The sequence below is a fragment of the Mustela nigripes genome, chromosome 14, assembly GCF_022355385.1.
Source record: "Mustela nigripes isolate SB6536 chromosome 14, MUSNIG.SB6536, whole genome shotgun sequence".
NCBI classification, from domain to species: domain Eukaryota; kingdom Metazoa; phylum Chordata; class Mammalia; order Carnivora; family Mustelidae; genus Mustela; species Mustela nigripes.
Window position 1 is genome coordinate 50,886,833 of NC_081570.1, and position 12,814 is coordinate 50,899,646.

Genomic DNA, 12,814 nt, shown 5'->3' on the forward strand with positions numbered 1-12,814 from the left:
TTCATGATCTCGGGGTCCTGGGATCGAGTCCCGCATCGGGCTCTCTGCTCAGCAGGGAGCCTGCTTCCTCCTCTCTCTCTGCCTGCTTCTCTGTCTACTTGTGATTTCTGTCTGTCAAATAAATAAATAAAATCTTTAAAAAAAAAAAATAAATAAAAGAGTATAGCAGCTTGAGAATACTGAAAATGTATCTTTACAATTCTAGAAATACAGGATAAAATGGCTTTACATAAGCCTGTACTTCTTTTAGGATCTTATTAGGATTCTACCATAAATCTTACAATTTATCTTAAAATTGCATGTGAATTGTATTTTCTACTCTATAAATCTTATATAAAAATAGTTATTTCTTCCCCATATCTTCTAAAAAGTGATATTCCTGGAAGATGTGTTATATTTATCCTGTGGATCTGCATAACCCTACACAGCAAGAATGTATACCCCAATGTGGAGGGCAGAAGCCTACAGAACAACATCCACATCTCTTACAGATATTCAAGAGTCTGTATAATCTGATCCCAAATTCCTTGTACCATTTTTTGCCCAACACAAACCCTTAGCCCTTATCAAAATTATCTACTTTTAAACATCCCCTTATACTCTCCTAATGCTCTTCCATTTGTCTAGAATGCCTCTATACACCTTCCTACTTGGCTATGTCCTATTCATACCTGAAAATGATCTCACTTCCTCTAGGAATATCCTTGTAAATGGGGCTCCTCCCTCTGATACCATGCAGCAGTACTGCCTGTACCACTCAATGGGCACTTAGCAAATGAAGGAAAGACAGAAAAATACATACGGCAAACCATAACAGAAAATTTTAAAAACTGTAATAAAAATTCCAAGAGCATCAAAAAGATAAGTCTATCTACTTGATTTGAGTAAATTACTGCCAAATTTCTATACCAAGAGTTCAATCTGAAACTGTGAATTTTACTGAGAACAAGTATACACATTTCTCATTTTGGGGTTACCTATTTTTGTATAATCTGTTTATTCTCTGTCATTCTATAATCAGTATGTTCTCATGCTTATATCTTTTCTTCCTAACAGCATAACTTATGGAGATCAATTATCTCGTTCATTAATCAAAAAAATGTGCACTAACCAGTATTTACTGAGTTCCTACTATCTGCCTCCTTTATAAAAGCTATTCCAAATATGTACTTTTACATATTTTCACCTTCTGTTACAAGATAATCAAATTCCCTTGTGATTTTTCCCATCACTAACAACCACAGCGCTGCATTTCTGTATGTACTACTAAGTGATGTTCCAACACAGTAGTTTTAAAAATTAAAAACAAGGGCGCCTGGGTGGCTCAGTGGTTAAGCCACTGCCTTCGGCTCAGGTCATGATCTCAGGGTCCTGGGATCGAGTCCCGCATCGGGCTCACTGCTCAGCAGGGAGCCTGCTTCCTCCTCTCTCTCTCTCTCTGCCTGCCTCTCTGCCTACTTGTGATTTCTCTCTGTCAAATAAATAAATAAAATCTTTAAAAAAAAAAAAATTAAAAACAAAATGACCAAAAGGTTGGTCCTCTTATCAAAGTCCAGAGTGTTCTCATGGCCAATCAACTAGGACAAAATTACTCAACTGGTGTGAAATGTTGAGTTCAAGGTCATGAAAGTACAACTAACAATATCCCGTAGTGTGCTTTTATAAAATCAAGTTTCAATGACATTTTAGAAAATATAAAATCAAGGATGCCATCTCAAACAGAAAAACTGTTTTTCTAAATTTATTTATTTAACCCCGGGAACGATCATACATCTAACAAGATGATTAAGTTTATCTAAAAGAGCGATTATCTACAACCTTAAAGAGGTAAGGCTGTAACTATTTAATCATCAAATGAGCAACTAAGCCTCCGTCTCCACATCCCATATATGGGGACAATGATAATCTTGCCAAACTTACTTCATAGGGTTGTTGTAATCTTCAAGTAAGACAGGGTATTTGAATGGCTTTATGAAGTATAAAATTGTGAACAAATGTATACACTTGTAAATATTTGATCTTGGTTATCACTCTACATTGCTTTAAGTAAGTAACGTGCACAAATTTTTCCTAACTGAAAATACTCTAATTCTCAGGATAGTTGAACAAAACTGCTCTCTCATATTCTGCTACCATTCCTTCCATCAGGGTCTGAGATAATACTCCTCACACTGAAATACAAGCCCCTAACTAAAAACTCATGGGTGGCTACGTTAAAATGTCAGGAAACAGAGTTCTCAACTCAAAAGCTTTTGTAATTAAAATAAAACTAGGATCAATTAAGATAGAATAAAAGCCCCGGTAATGTATCTAGGGCAAAACCTGAACAGCAGAGTATGCAGCAACAGCTTGAGACATCCAAGAAAACTAAAAACAAATACAAAAACTTACACTCTTTAAAGCAGGGGACCATAAACTTGAATGGGAAGAAAAATACTCCTTAATTTTTACTGAAATTTGTACTTCCTTAAATTCTGAATGTAGGAAACTAACCATACCAGTATTAGCAATACAGGAGAATTTGTCATTAACAGAAATCATATACATTTTTGTATCACAGCTATTATAGATATCTCAGAATATTTTTCACATGCTTATTACTACTTAGAAAATATGGTAGCTTTTAGTCCCGTGGCTAGATATTTTTTAATTCATTAATAAAGAAACATGCACCAGAACTTTACTATCTTGATAATTATAATTCAACATAACATAGGATAACATTGTTATCCTATGTATTTTATTTTATGTATTTAAAAACATTATTCCAGGGGCATCTGAGAGGCTCAGTAGGTTAAGCCTCTGCCTTCGGTTCAGGTCATGATCTCAGGGTCCTGGGATCAAGTCCCACATCGGGATCTCTGCTCGGCAAGGAGCCTGCTTCCTCCTCTCTCTCTCTTTGCTTGCCTCTCTGCCTACTTGTGATCTCTCTCTGTCAAATAAATAAAATCTTAAAAAAAAAAATTAAATTATTCCAAAAAAGAGAATCACAGGATTCACAAAACTGCAAGGGTACCATGACAAAAAAACTTTAAGAACCCAACTCCAAAGCAAGATCTACCATAATATGACCTAGTTCAAGAATCATGAATTACATGGGTTATATATTAACAGTATACATTTACTTTTGACTGGCCAATCTGTTTCCAGAAACAGAAGTTTAGGGAAAAAATTCAATCAGTATATGTAATAAGCTTATTAAACCACTCAACAGAAAAACATACTAAAGGTGAAATGATACAATGACTAGGCTTTGTTTTAAAATATTACAGGAAAAAAGGGAACTGGTAATAGATAAAACAATAGAGAGGAGTGTCTGGCTGGCTCAGTCAGTGGAACAGGCAGCTCTTGATTTCATGGTTGTGAGTTCAAGACCCATGCTGGGTATAGAGCTTATGTAATAAAAAAAGTTTATGTTAACTAATTAGAATTTAAATAAAAATTTGAAAAAAAAAGAATGACAATGGAGGTTAATTATACTGTTCTATTTACATTGTATATGTTTGTAATTTCCTATTATAAAAAAGTTTAAGACTATATTCAGATTAGCAAACCTAGAAGTTCACTAAGGATTAATAAGAGATATACGGGGCATAGTCCTAACTGCTAACCAAGGTCCAGATCAAAATGAATGGCATCTTTTCTTTTGTTTCTTATTTTATTTGTTTCTTATATTGTTTCTTATTTATTTATTTATTATTATTATTATTTATTTACTTGAGAGAGAGAGAGAGACGGAGGCAGAACAAGCTTGGGGGGGGGGTAGAAGACAGAGGGAGAGGAAGAAGCAGACTCCGCACTGAGCAGGGAGCCCAATGTGGGGCTGGATCCCAGGACCCCAGGATAAAGACCTGAGCTGAAGGCAGATGCTTAACCCACTGAGCCACCCAGACGCCCCTTCATTTTGTTTCTTACACTGTTACCAGGTCTGAACCACTGCATTCATTCTTATATTCTTAGTAACACAATATTTGCTAGATACCCTCTTTCTATAAACTGGAAGAAAAAGATGAAAGTTCACTAGGTGATTATAACTAAGGCAACTTTGGAAAAGAGGCCAACTCTCACAATCTCACTAAGAATAACATGACGTGTGATGTAGCTCTTAAAAACTGAACACACAGCATTTGCTCAATTAGATTATACCTTGATCTTTATAACTCAAATGCAACAGTGGAAGTCAAGTATAAATTTGGAACATGAGCAACATTATATAAATCCAGTACCTAACTTGTGGATGATTTCAGATACTCAATAAAAAAAATTTTCCCCACTGTTATTACTTGGTTTAGGATTTTATTTATTTGAGAGACAGAGCATGAGAGAGGCGTCCTAGCCAGTCACCTTAATGTAACAACTACACTAGTATTTTTTCTATGATACTGTGATAGCTAAGTATTTCCTTGATAAAGCAAGCATTTCATGTCAATAATCTTCATTGGTTTGGCCCAATAAGAAATGCATGACATTAGCTGCAAACTTCCATGTATCTATGCGTCTTCATTAACCCCATAGAGGTGTGAAAAGACCAGGTCTCTCCCGGATTAACACTCTACAAAAATAAGTGAACAATCAATGTATTTAGGGGGGATTTATATAAATACAAAATCTCTAATTTTAGGGATAGCTTAATAACGGATTTTTCTAAATATCTTTGAGAAATCACAACAATTTCGTTAAAACCTTATTTTTTAAAAATATAAAAAACTGGAGCACCTGGATGGTTCAGTCAGTTAAGAGTCTGCCTTAACTCAAGTCATGATCTCAGGGTCCTGCGATGGAGCCCTGTGTTGGGCTTCCCTGCTCAGTGGGGAGCCTGCTTCTCCCTCCGCCTGGCTGCTACTCCTCCTACTTGTGTATACTCTCTCTGTTAAATAAATAAAATCTTTTTAAAAATAATAAATAAGGGCGCCTGGGTGGCTCAGTGGGTTAAGCCTCTGCCTTCGACTCAGGTCATGATCTCAGGGTCCTGGGATCAAGTCCCGCATCGGGCTCTCCGCTTGACAGGGAGCCTGCCTCCCTTTCTCTCTCTGCCTGCCTCTCTGTCTACTTGTGATCTCTCTGTGTCAAATAAATAAATAAAATCTTTAAAAATAAATAAATAAATAAAAATATTTAAAAATTACAAATTAAACATATGTATTTTTTATATACATACCCTTTAAAACAGCTTTTTCTACATTGTCTAATAATAACCATAAATACTGGAGGCCAAAGTATTAAGTAATAGGAAATCGGTGATTTTGAGACTATAGTTCTTTTTAACCTGTTTTCTCAGCTCAGCTAAATGTTTGTTTCAGTCACATCATTCATTCTCCCTCTATACAAACAGTATTTTTTAAAATCTTTTTTTACTCCATAAGACTCTAAAATACACTCAAGTTTTAAACTAAAAATAGCTATGATGTGCAAATATTTTCTTAAAACTCACATTAAAAATGCTTAAAAATAGTTTTTTCAGTTACAAATGTGAGCCCTCTGGTATGTTAGCTAATCATACTGGTTCTACGTAGGCTGCTACACACAGTTAGTAAAACAATGATGGTACTGAAACCACAAGGAGTCCTAGTGTCAACTTTATCTTTTTTTTTTTAACATTATTTACTGGGACAATGTACACATACAGATTTGTATAATGAACACTAGTGTATGTAACCTGAAATAATGGCTTACCACAAAACATTCCTTAAAAGGTTAAAAAGAATTCAAACTGAGCAAGAAAAATACTACTGTGATCCAGCAACAATTCAGTCAGCAAGTATATATGGAAACTTATGCAAAATATTTTATGATATCTGTATGTTAGCTGATTTCTAGCTTTCATACATCTTCCTTTTGTGATTCTAGAATTATTTCTATGTGAGATTTTCTAGATATGGTAAAGGGGCCTGTTTGGTTTTTTTTTTCCCCCACAAACTATAAATTCCTAAAATATTAACTATCCATGAGACTAAAATTTTTTAACAGTATTAAGTAGAATAAGCAACCTATATGACTTAACATTCAGGTCACATGGCACTGAAGCTTCAAGTAATAATACAAAGCAAGCTACTACTAACTATTGATAACTTTGATAACCTCCCCTTTAAAAATAATTTTATCTAATTATACCCCCAAAACTCAGAAACCCTATGCTTTCAAACTATTCTCTCCCAAGTTATGTAAGGCTTGGATGAATGTAATCTAATAAAGCATCTACTGAGCATTTAATATATGTCAGGCACTTTGCAAAAAGCTTTAATGTAGGGGCACTGGAGTGGCTCAGTGGGTTAAAGCCTCTGGCTTCAGCTCAGGTCATGATTCCAGGGTCCTGGGATTGAGCCCCGCATCAGGTTCTCTGCTCAGCAGGGAGCCTACTTCCTCCCTCTCTCTTTGCCTGCCTCTCTGTCTACTTGTGATCTCTGTCAAATAAATAAATAAAATCTTAAAAAAAAAAAAGTTTTATATGTATTATCTATTTAATCCTCACAAATTTCTAAGATACAGGAATTTTTATTATCCCTATGTAAAAAGAAGGAAAATCAGTTGATCTCCAGTTTTAGATGATTCTAAAACTAAATGTGGTTGCAAAATTTGGTTCCATTTCCCAATTTTTCAGAAAATATGCATAGAGTCATACCATTTCACGTAATATAGAAACTATTCTTTCTTTTCATAACTCAGATTTTTTTTTTCAAAAGCATACAATCAACTTTATAATCATTCTTTTTTAAAATGAAAGAAACTCTTTTGGCCAACAAGTATCAACAGGAAAAATACCAATGGAATATAGAAACCATAATCTACTTCTATAGTCTCATGTACTTCTCTTTACGTCTTTAAAGACACCCTTACAGTAGAAAATTATTAATCTCTTTCTTAAACAATGTGCCTTCTTACCTCAACAGTTTTCACCTATTACTAACAGAGCACTCTGATCCTTTCTGTACCTTAGGAAACTTAGCAATCCTAAGAAACTTGACATCCTACGTTACAATTTATCAATGTTTGTTAATGAGTTAAAACATTTTACATGAGATCCTTAAAGGCAGTAAATAAGATGAAAACAGATTATATAAAATTCTAGCCTGAAACCAACTTATTTTGATAAAAAACATTAGAATCTAAAGCAGTGTTTGTTTTCAATTAATGTTTAATAGGAATAAACCTGATCTTACTGATGCGTTTAGCTGGTTCTGCTATTCTCTGGAAATAAACTGCTCAGTCATGAGAGAACAGTTCTTCTTTACATATTTAATGAATCATTTTTTGCCTATAATGTTATTTTCACTAATAATGCTTGGGGTAAGTATCGACTCTTTAATTAATACAGTACTTAGATACAGTCCAAGCTAAAGGTACTGAGATACGTTAACAGATTTCTCCAGATGATTCTCAAGCTAATTAGTTATGAATTCATTCTTACACCTGAAAAGTTTACTGCCAAAATAGAAAGTAATTATGATTTTCAGAAAATCAATTATCCTTACTGATGCTAAACACTTCGAATGGTAAAACATTCAATCATAAAAACCAAAATCAAACACAAATAAACAAGTTACCATAAACAGCTAATATGTTTATTCACTTTCTGTAAACTCATACTCAGCAAAAACATACTAACTATAATTTATAAAATTCATTTAAATCTTTTTGGTGTGTTAACTCTCCTTCTTCCCCACAGAAAAAACTGGATTAAAATTGGATACATACTTGAGAGAAAACAATAGGCTACCTCATTCAGTAAGGTATCCTCTCACTTTAGATAAGCTCTCTACCCAACTCCCATTCAACTCCTGAAACATGTCTAGATCTTCTATTTCAGCCCCTCATATACTTAGCTCAGTTATAAGGCATTAAAAATATTATTAGACAAGGATACATAATGAGGTATATTTTGAGGCAAATAATAAGGTAAACAAAGGTGTTCTGCCTGCTTTAATAAAAATGTAGCATTCAATTATCTAGCAATAAGAAACTTCAATTTTATTCATATTGTCAATAACTATAAACACTGGATGTACTATCATCCCAAAGGATGAAGAACACAGAAATAAAATAAGACCTGGGTTCAAGTCCAGATAAGTTTATCTCTTATTTATTTATAATAAATAAAAAATAATAATTCTGCCAGAATTACATAATTTATAAGAGTCTTCTGAGACTGAATAAATTAATTTAAATGAAAACAATTTAAATTAAATGCTATAGAGCACTAAATTAATGTTATCATATCAGCACATCACAGGCAAGTTCAGGACACCAGGGGTTAAAAAAAAATAAACAAAATAAACAAAAAAACAACTCAAAAAAGCCTTCAAAGCAAATGATACCAACAAAGGATTAGCAATGAGAAGTACATTGGGCCACCTGAGGTGCCTGGATGGCTCAGTCCATTAAGGACTTCAGCTCAGATCATAATCTCAGGGTCCAGGGATTGAGCCTCCCTCCCCACCACCTCCTCGCATTGGGCTCCCTGCTCAGTCTGCTTCTCCCTCTCTGCCCCTCTGCCTCCCCGCTCATGCTCACACCCTCTTTCTCTCTAATCAATAAAATCTTCTAAAAAAAAAAAAAAGTATTAGACCACTCAAAAATATCAGTTAAAGCCAGAAGACAGTTGTGTCATGTTTTCAAAATCCTGACAGAAAATAATTTACAACTTAGAATATTGTATCCAGCAAAATCAGAAATTCTGGAGTAAAGGTAAAATAAATACATTTTCAGATGCAAAAGTCTCAGAAAATTTACTCCCTACGTCAAGAAGACACTGAAGGTTGTCCATAAAATGAGTAAAACAAAAAAGAAAACTATATAGGAAATAGGGACTTCATGGCAAAAAAAATGCAAAGAGAACTTCCAGGATCATGGTAAACAGGCTCCAAGATGACAACTGTACAGTAGGCCTAGCAAGCCTCGGAAACTCCCTCGGACACACTGACAATCTAGTTTCAAGGGGAACTGAAGAAGCCACGAGTCAGGAAATGATTATCTGCTATATTTTATTGTACTGCAAGAAGCTTTAGAGAATTTTAAAAGCTTTAGAGAATTAACACATAGAAAAGTAGGGAAACTAAATAATGTTAACTATTTCAGGAAAATAAAAAGCTATATAAATCAAAAACAGCAGGAATAAAATCATAGTAATCTACAGGGCTCCACTGCAAAAACAGTTACATACGAATCACAAACATGTAAAAAAAAAATCAACACTGATTTAATGAAAAACTGGAATTATAAATACGTATGGAAGAGATGACAAGTATATGTATTTTTTTCTGGATTTATGCAAGGACATGTATTTTTAGGAAGGAAGATATAAGAGTTAAATCTTTGTCTTCTATAACAGTAAAGAGATGTTTAAAATTAAACAAGAATCAAGAAATAGTAGCATGAATATGTTATTCAGGAAACAAGGAATAAAATACCAAAAGAGGGGCGCCTGGGTGGCTCAGTGGGTTAAGCCGCTGCCTTCGGCTCAGGTCATGATCTCAGAGTCCTGGGATCGAGTCCCGCATCGGGCTCTCTGCTCAGCGGAGAGCCTGCTTCCCTCTCTCTCTCTGCCTGCCTCTCCATCTACTTGTGATTTCTCTCTGTCAAATAAATAAATAAAATCTTTAAAAAAAAAAAAAAAAACCAAAAGAAGGAGCAAAAGAGGTACCAGTGATTGACACTGAAAATTAGACATCAAGGTAGGGAAAGGCTGGTAGGAGTAATTTTAAGCCTACAGTACTTACACGAACTTTAAGTATATTCGTACAATTCTTTTTAAAAATAGAAGTATGTAAATAACAAAAATAAGTAGGAAAATGAAAGAAAAGACCACTCGAAGTCCCCAGTTTCTATTTTCTTTATCTCTGAAACAATCCCAGCGGAGGTAAGACAGATAAACACAAGTTAGGGTTGCTCTAGATGAGATTCCTGTACTAGATAAGATGTATAGCTGATAACCTCAAAATGGTTTCATACAAATTTTGGATTATATAATCACTTCTTTATTCCATGTGCTTGTAAGTACTTAAATATATAATTTATAGAAGAATAATTTCATAATATCTTATTTCTTTCAAAAGCAATATATATTTTCCTTAGCCTAACTTCTAGAACTTTACTTACACTAACTGCCAATTACATGCAGTGTTTTGTACTCTGTACCCTCACAAGAGGAGGCAGGTATAATTATGACCTCACATTTTATTAATAAGAAAACTGAGTGGGCAATATATGAAGTAACTTGTCCTAAGTCGCCAAACAGTGCATAGTGGAGTCAGAAATCACACTCCTAACTCTATGACTCTAAATTCCACTCTCATACCATTGATATTTCTGAACTCAATGAAGAAATGTTTGTTGTGTGCAGCATCTTCTTCTAGATGCTGGAAATATAGTGATAATGGAAACAAACATGTCCCTGCCCTTTACAGTCATTACATTTTAATAAAAAAGACCCAAAAAACCCCATGATATAACTACATAATGTGATGCTAGACAATGATGAACTATATAATATGATGCTAAGTAATGATGATGAAGAATTGGAGAGAAGTGGATCTTTTTAATGAGGGTAATGAGAGGAAGCCTCACGAGGCAATGACCTTTAAGCAGACATATGGCTGAATGATGAACCAAACCACATGAAGATCTAGGGGAAAACATGTCAGGCAAAGAGAAGAACAAATGGAAAAGCCTAAGGGAGAACGAAATTTTGTTTGTTCAAGGATGAGTAAAAAGGCCACTGAGGCTAAAGTGAAATGAGCGGAGTAGGATAGGAAGTAAGATACAGGCAGGGGCCAGAGCATATAGCGTCTTATAGACTGTTATTAAAAAAAAACATTTTTTTTCTGCTTATGATGGAAGTCACCAGAGATTTTAGGTGGAGTAATGAATGATCTGATTGAGAACATTTAAATAATCTCTTTAGGGACGCCTGGGTGGCTCAGTTGGTTAAGTAGCTGCCTTCAGCTCAGGTCATCATCCCAGAGTCATGGGATCCAGTCCCACATCGGGCTCCTTGCTCCGCAGGGAGCCTACTTCTCCCTCTGACTCTGCCTGCCACTCTGTCTGCCTGTGCTCGCTCTCGCTCGCTCTCTCTCTGACAAATAAATAAAATCTTTAAAAAAAAAATTTTAAATCATCTCTCTAGTGATAATGCTGAGAATTGATTTTGGAGGGGTTAAAGGAAGATGATCAAATCAGAAAGGTACAGAAAAATGTGAGATCAGAAGCTGTCCCATAGGCTAACATCTAGCCCCACGCAGCAACTGAGCATTTGAAATGTGGCTCATCTGACAATGAGATGGGCTTTAAAAGTAAAACACACACCTGATTTTGAAGACATTTTGTAGGAAAGAAAAAAAGTAAAATATCTCAACAGTTTTTCACATTTAGTACACGTTGAAATGATAATATTTTAGGTGTATTAGGTTAAATAATTTAAAATTAATTTCACTTGTTTCTTTTTATTTTTTTAATGCGGGAACTATAAAATTTTAAATCCCAAATGTAGTTCCCATTATATTTCTATTTGACAGTGCTAATCTGGATAGTGACTTGCCGAAAGTTTTATAAGTGGAGAAAGGGGGGTGCCTGGGTGGCTCAGTGATTAAGTGTCTGCCTTCAGCTCAGATCATGATCCCAGAGTCCTGGGATCAAGCCCTGCATTGGGCTCCCTGTTGAACAAGAAGCCTGCTTCTCCCTCTTCCTCTCCCCCTGCTCGTGTTCCCTTTCTCATGGTCTCTCTGTGAAATAGATAAAATCTTGAAAAAAGAAAAAAGTTGAGAAGGTAAGCAGTGCCTGGGGTGCCTAACCTCAGCTGGTTAAGCATCTGATTTCAGCTCAGGTCATTATCTCAGGGGCCTGGAATGGAGTTCTGCCTAGTTGAGCACTGCATGGAGCCCTGCATGGAGCCCCATGTGGGGCTCTGTGCTCAGTGAGGAGTCTGCTTCTTGTCCTCTCCCTTTGCCTCTACCCCATTGGCATGCACGTGCAAGCAGCACGCATGCTTTCTCTCAAATATGTAAACAAAATCTTTGGACAAAGTAAGAACTATGGGATTTGGGATACATTTTGAAAGCATAGCCTGTAAAACTTGTGTGAGGAGTAAATGTGGAGTAGGAAAAGGAGAGAAATCACTTTGATTCCAAAATTCTGGCCTCAGAAACCAGGTAACTTGGTGGTAAAATGTGCTAGGCTGGGAAGGCTGGGCTGGAGTCTTACGTCTGAGCTGCCCCACTGGCTATCCCAATGTCAAGTCACAGACTAGGCATTCACAAACAAAGGGGCTTCATTCATAAGGAGTATAAATAAACGAACCCTTAGAGTTATGGAGTGGTCAGCCTAGAAAGCCTATCCAACAGCCTCATGTCAAGTATTCGGAGTAGAGGATCAGTAAATACTGTTGATTAGTTGTTGGGCCACAGTGCAGCCACATAATTTTGGTTCTGTGGAACGCTAAACTCTGCTAATAACATCTGAGGAAATACAGTAACTGGGAGTTCAAATGTTTTAATCTCACAGCCCACAATTCCAGGGTTAGCTCCACCACAGGGAAGTATACTTGACCTCGCCATCCCTTTACTCACTTCTAAAATGAAGGTAATACCTACCTCAAGCCGTGAGAATTAAGTAAAAGAATGTATGTAAGGTAATAAACATTAGACCTTTGACCTGGCACACGGTGTAAGTTTAATACATGACGACTCTTAATAAAACCATAGACTAAGAAATGGATTACATAACAAAGCTACAAAGGATTTTTGGAGAGTTTCATTCTGGTTCTACTTTAACGATAGAATATATAGTATCTAATTTCAGAAATCTCCAAAATTAAAATGTGTTA

At 35.5% G+C, this 12,814-nt stretch overlaps 1 protein-coding gene across 13 annotated transcripts in view; it reads right to left on the bottom strand.

Moving 5' to 3' along the window:
• DOCK7 (dedicator of cytokinesis 7) overlaps positions 1-12,814 on the bottom strand; it is a 221,215-nt gene that overhangs the window by 131,430 nt on the left and 76,971 nt on the right. The gene's annotated exons all lie outside the window — the stretch shown is intronic.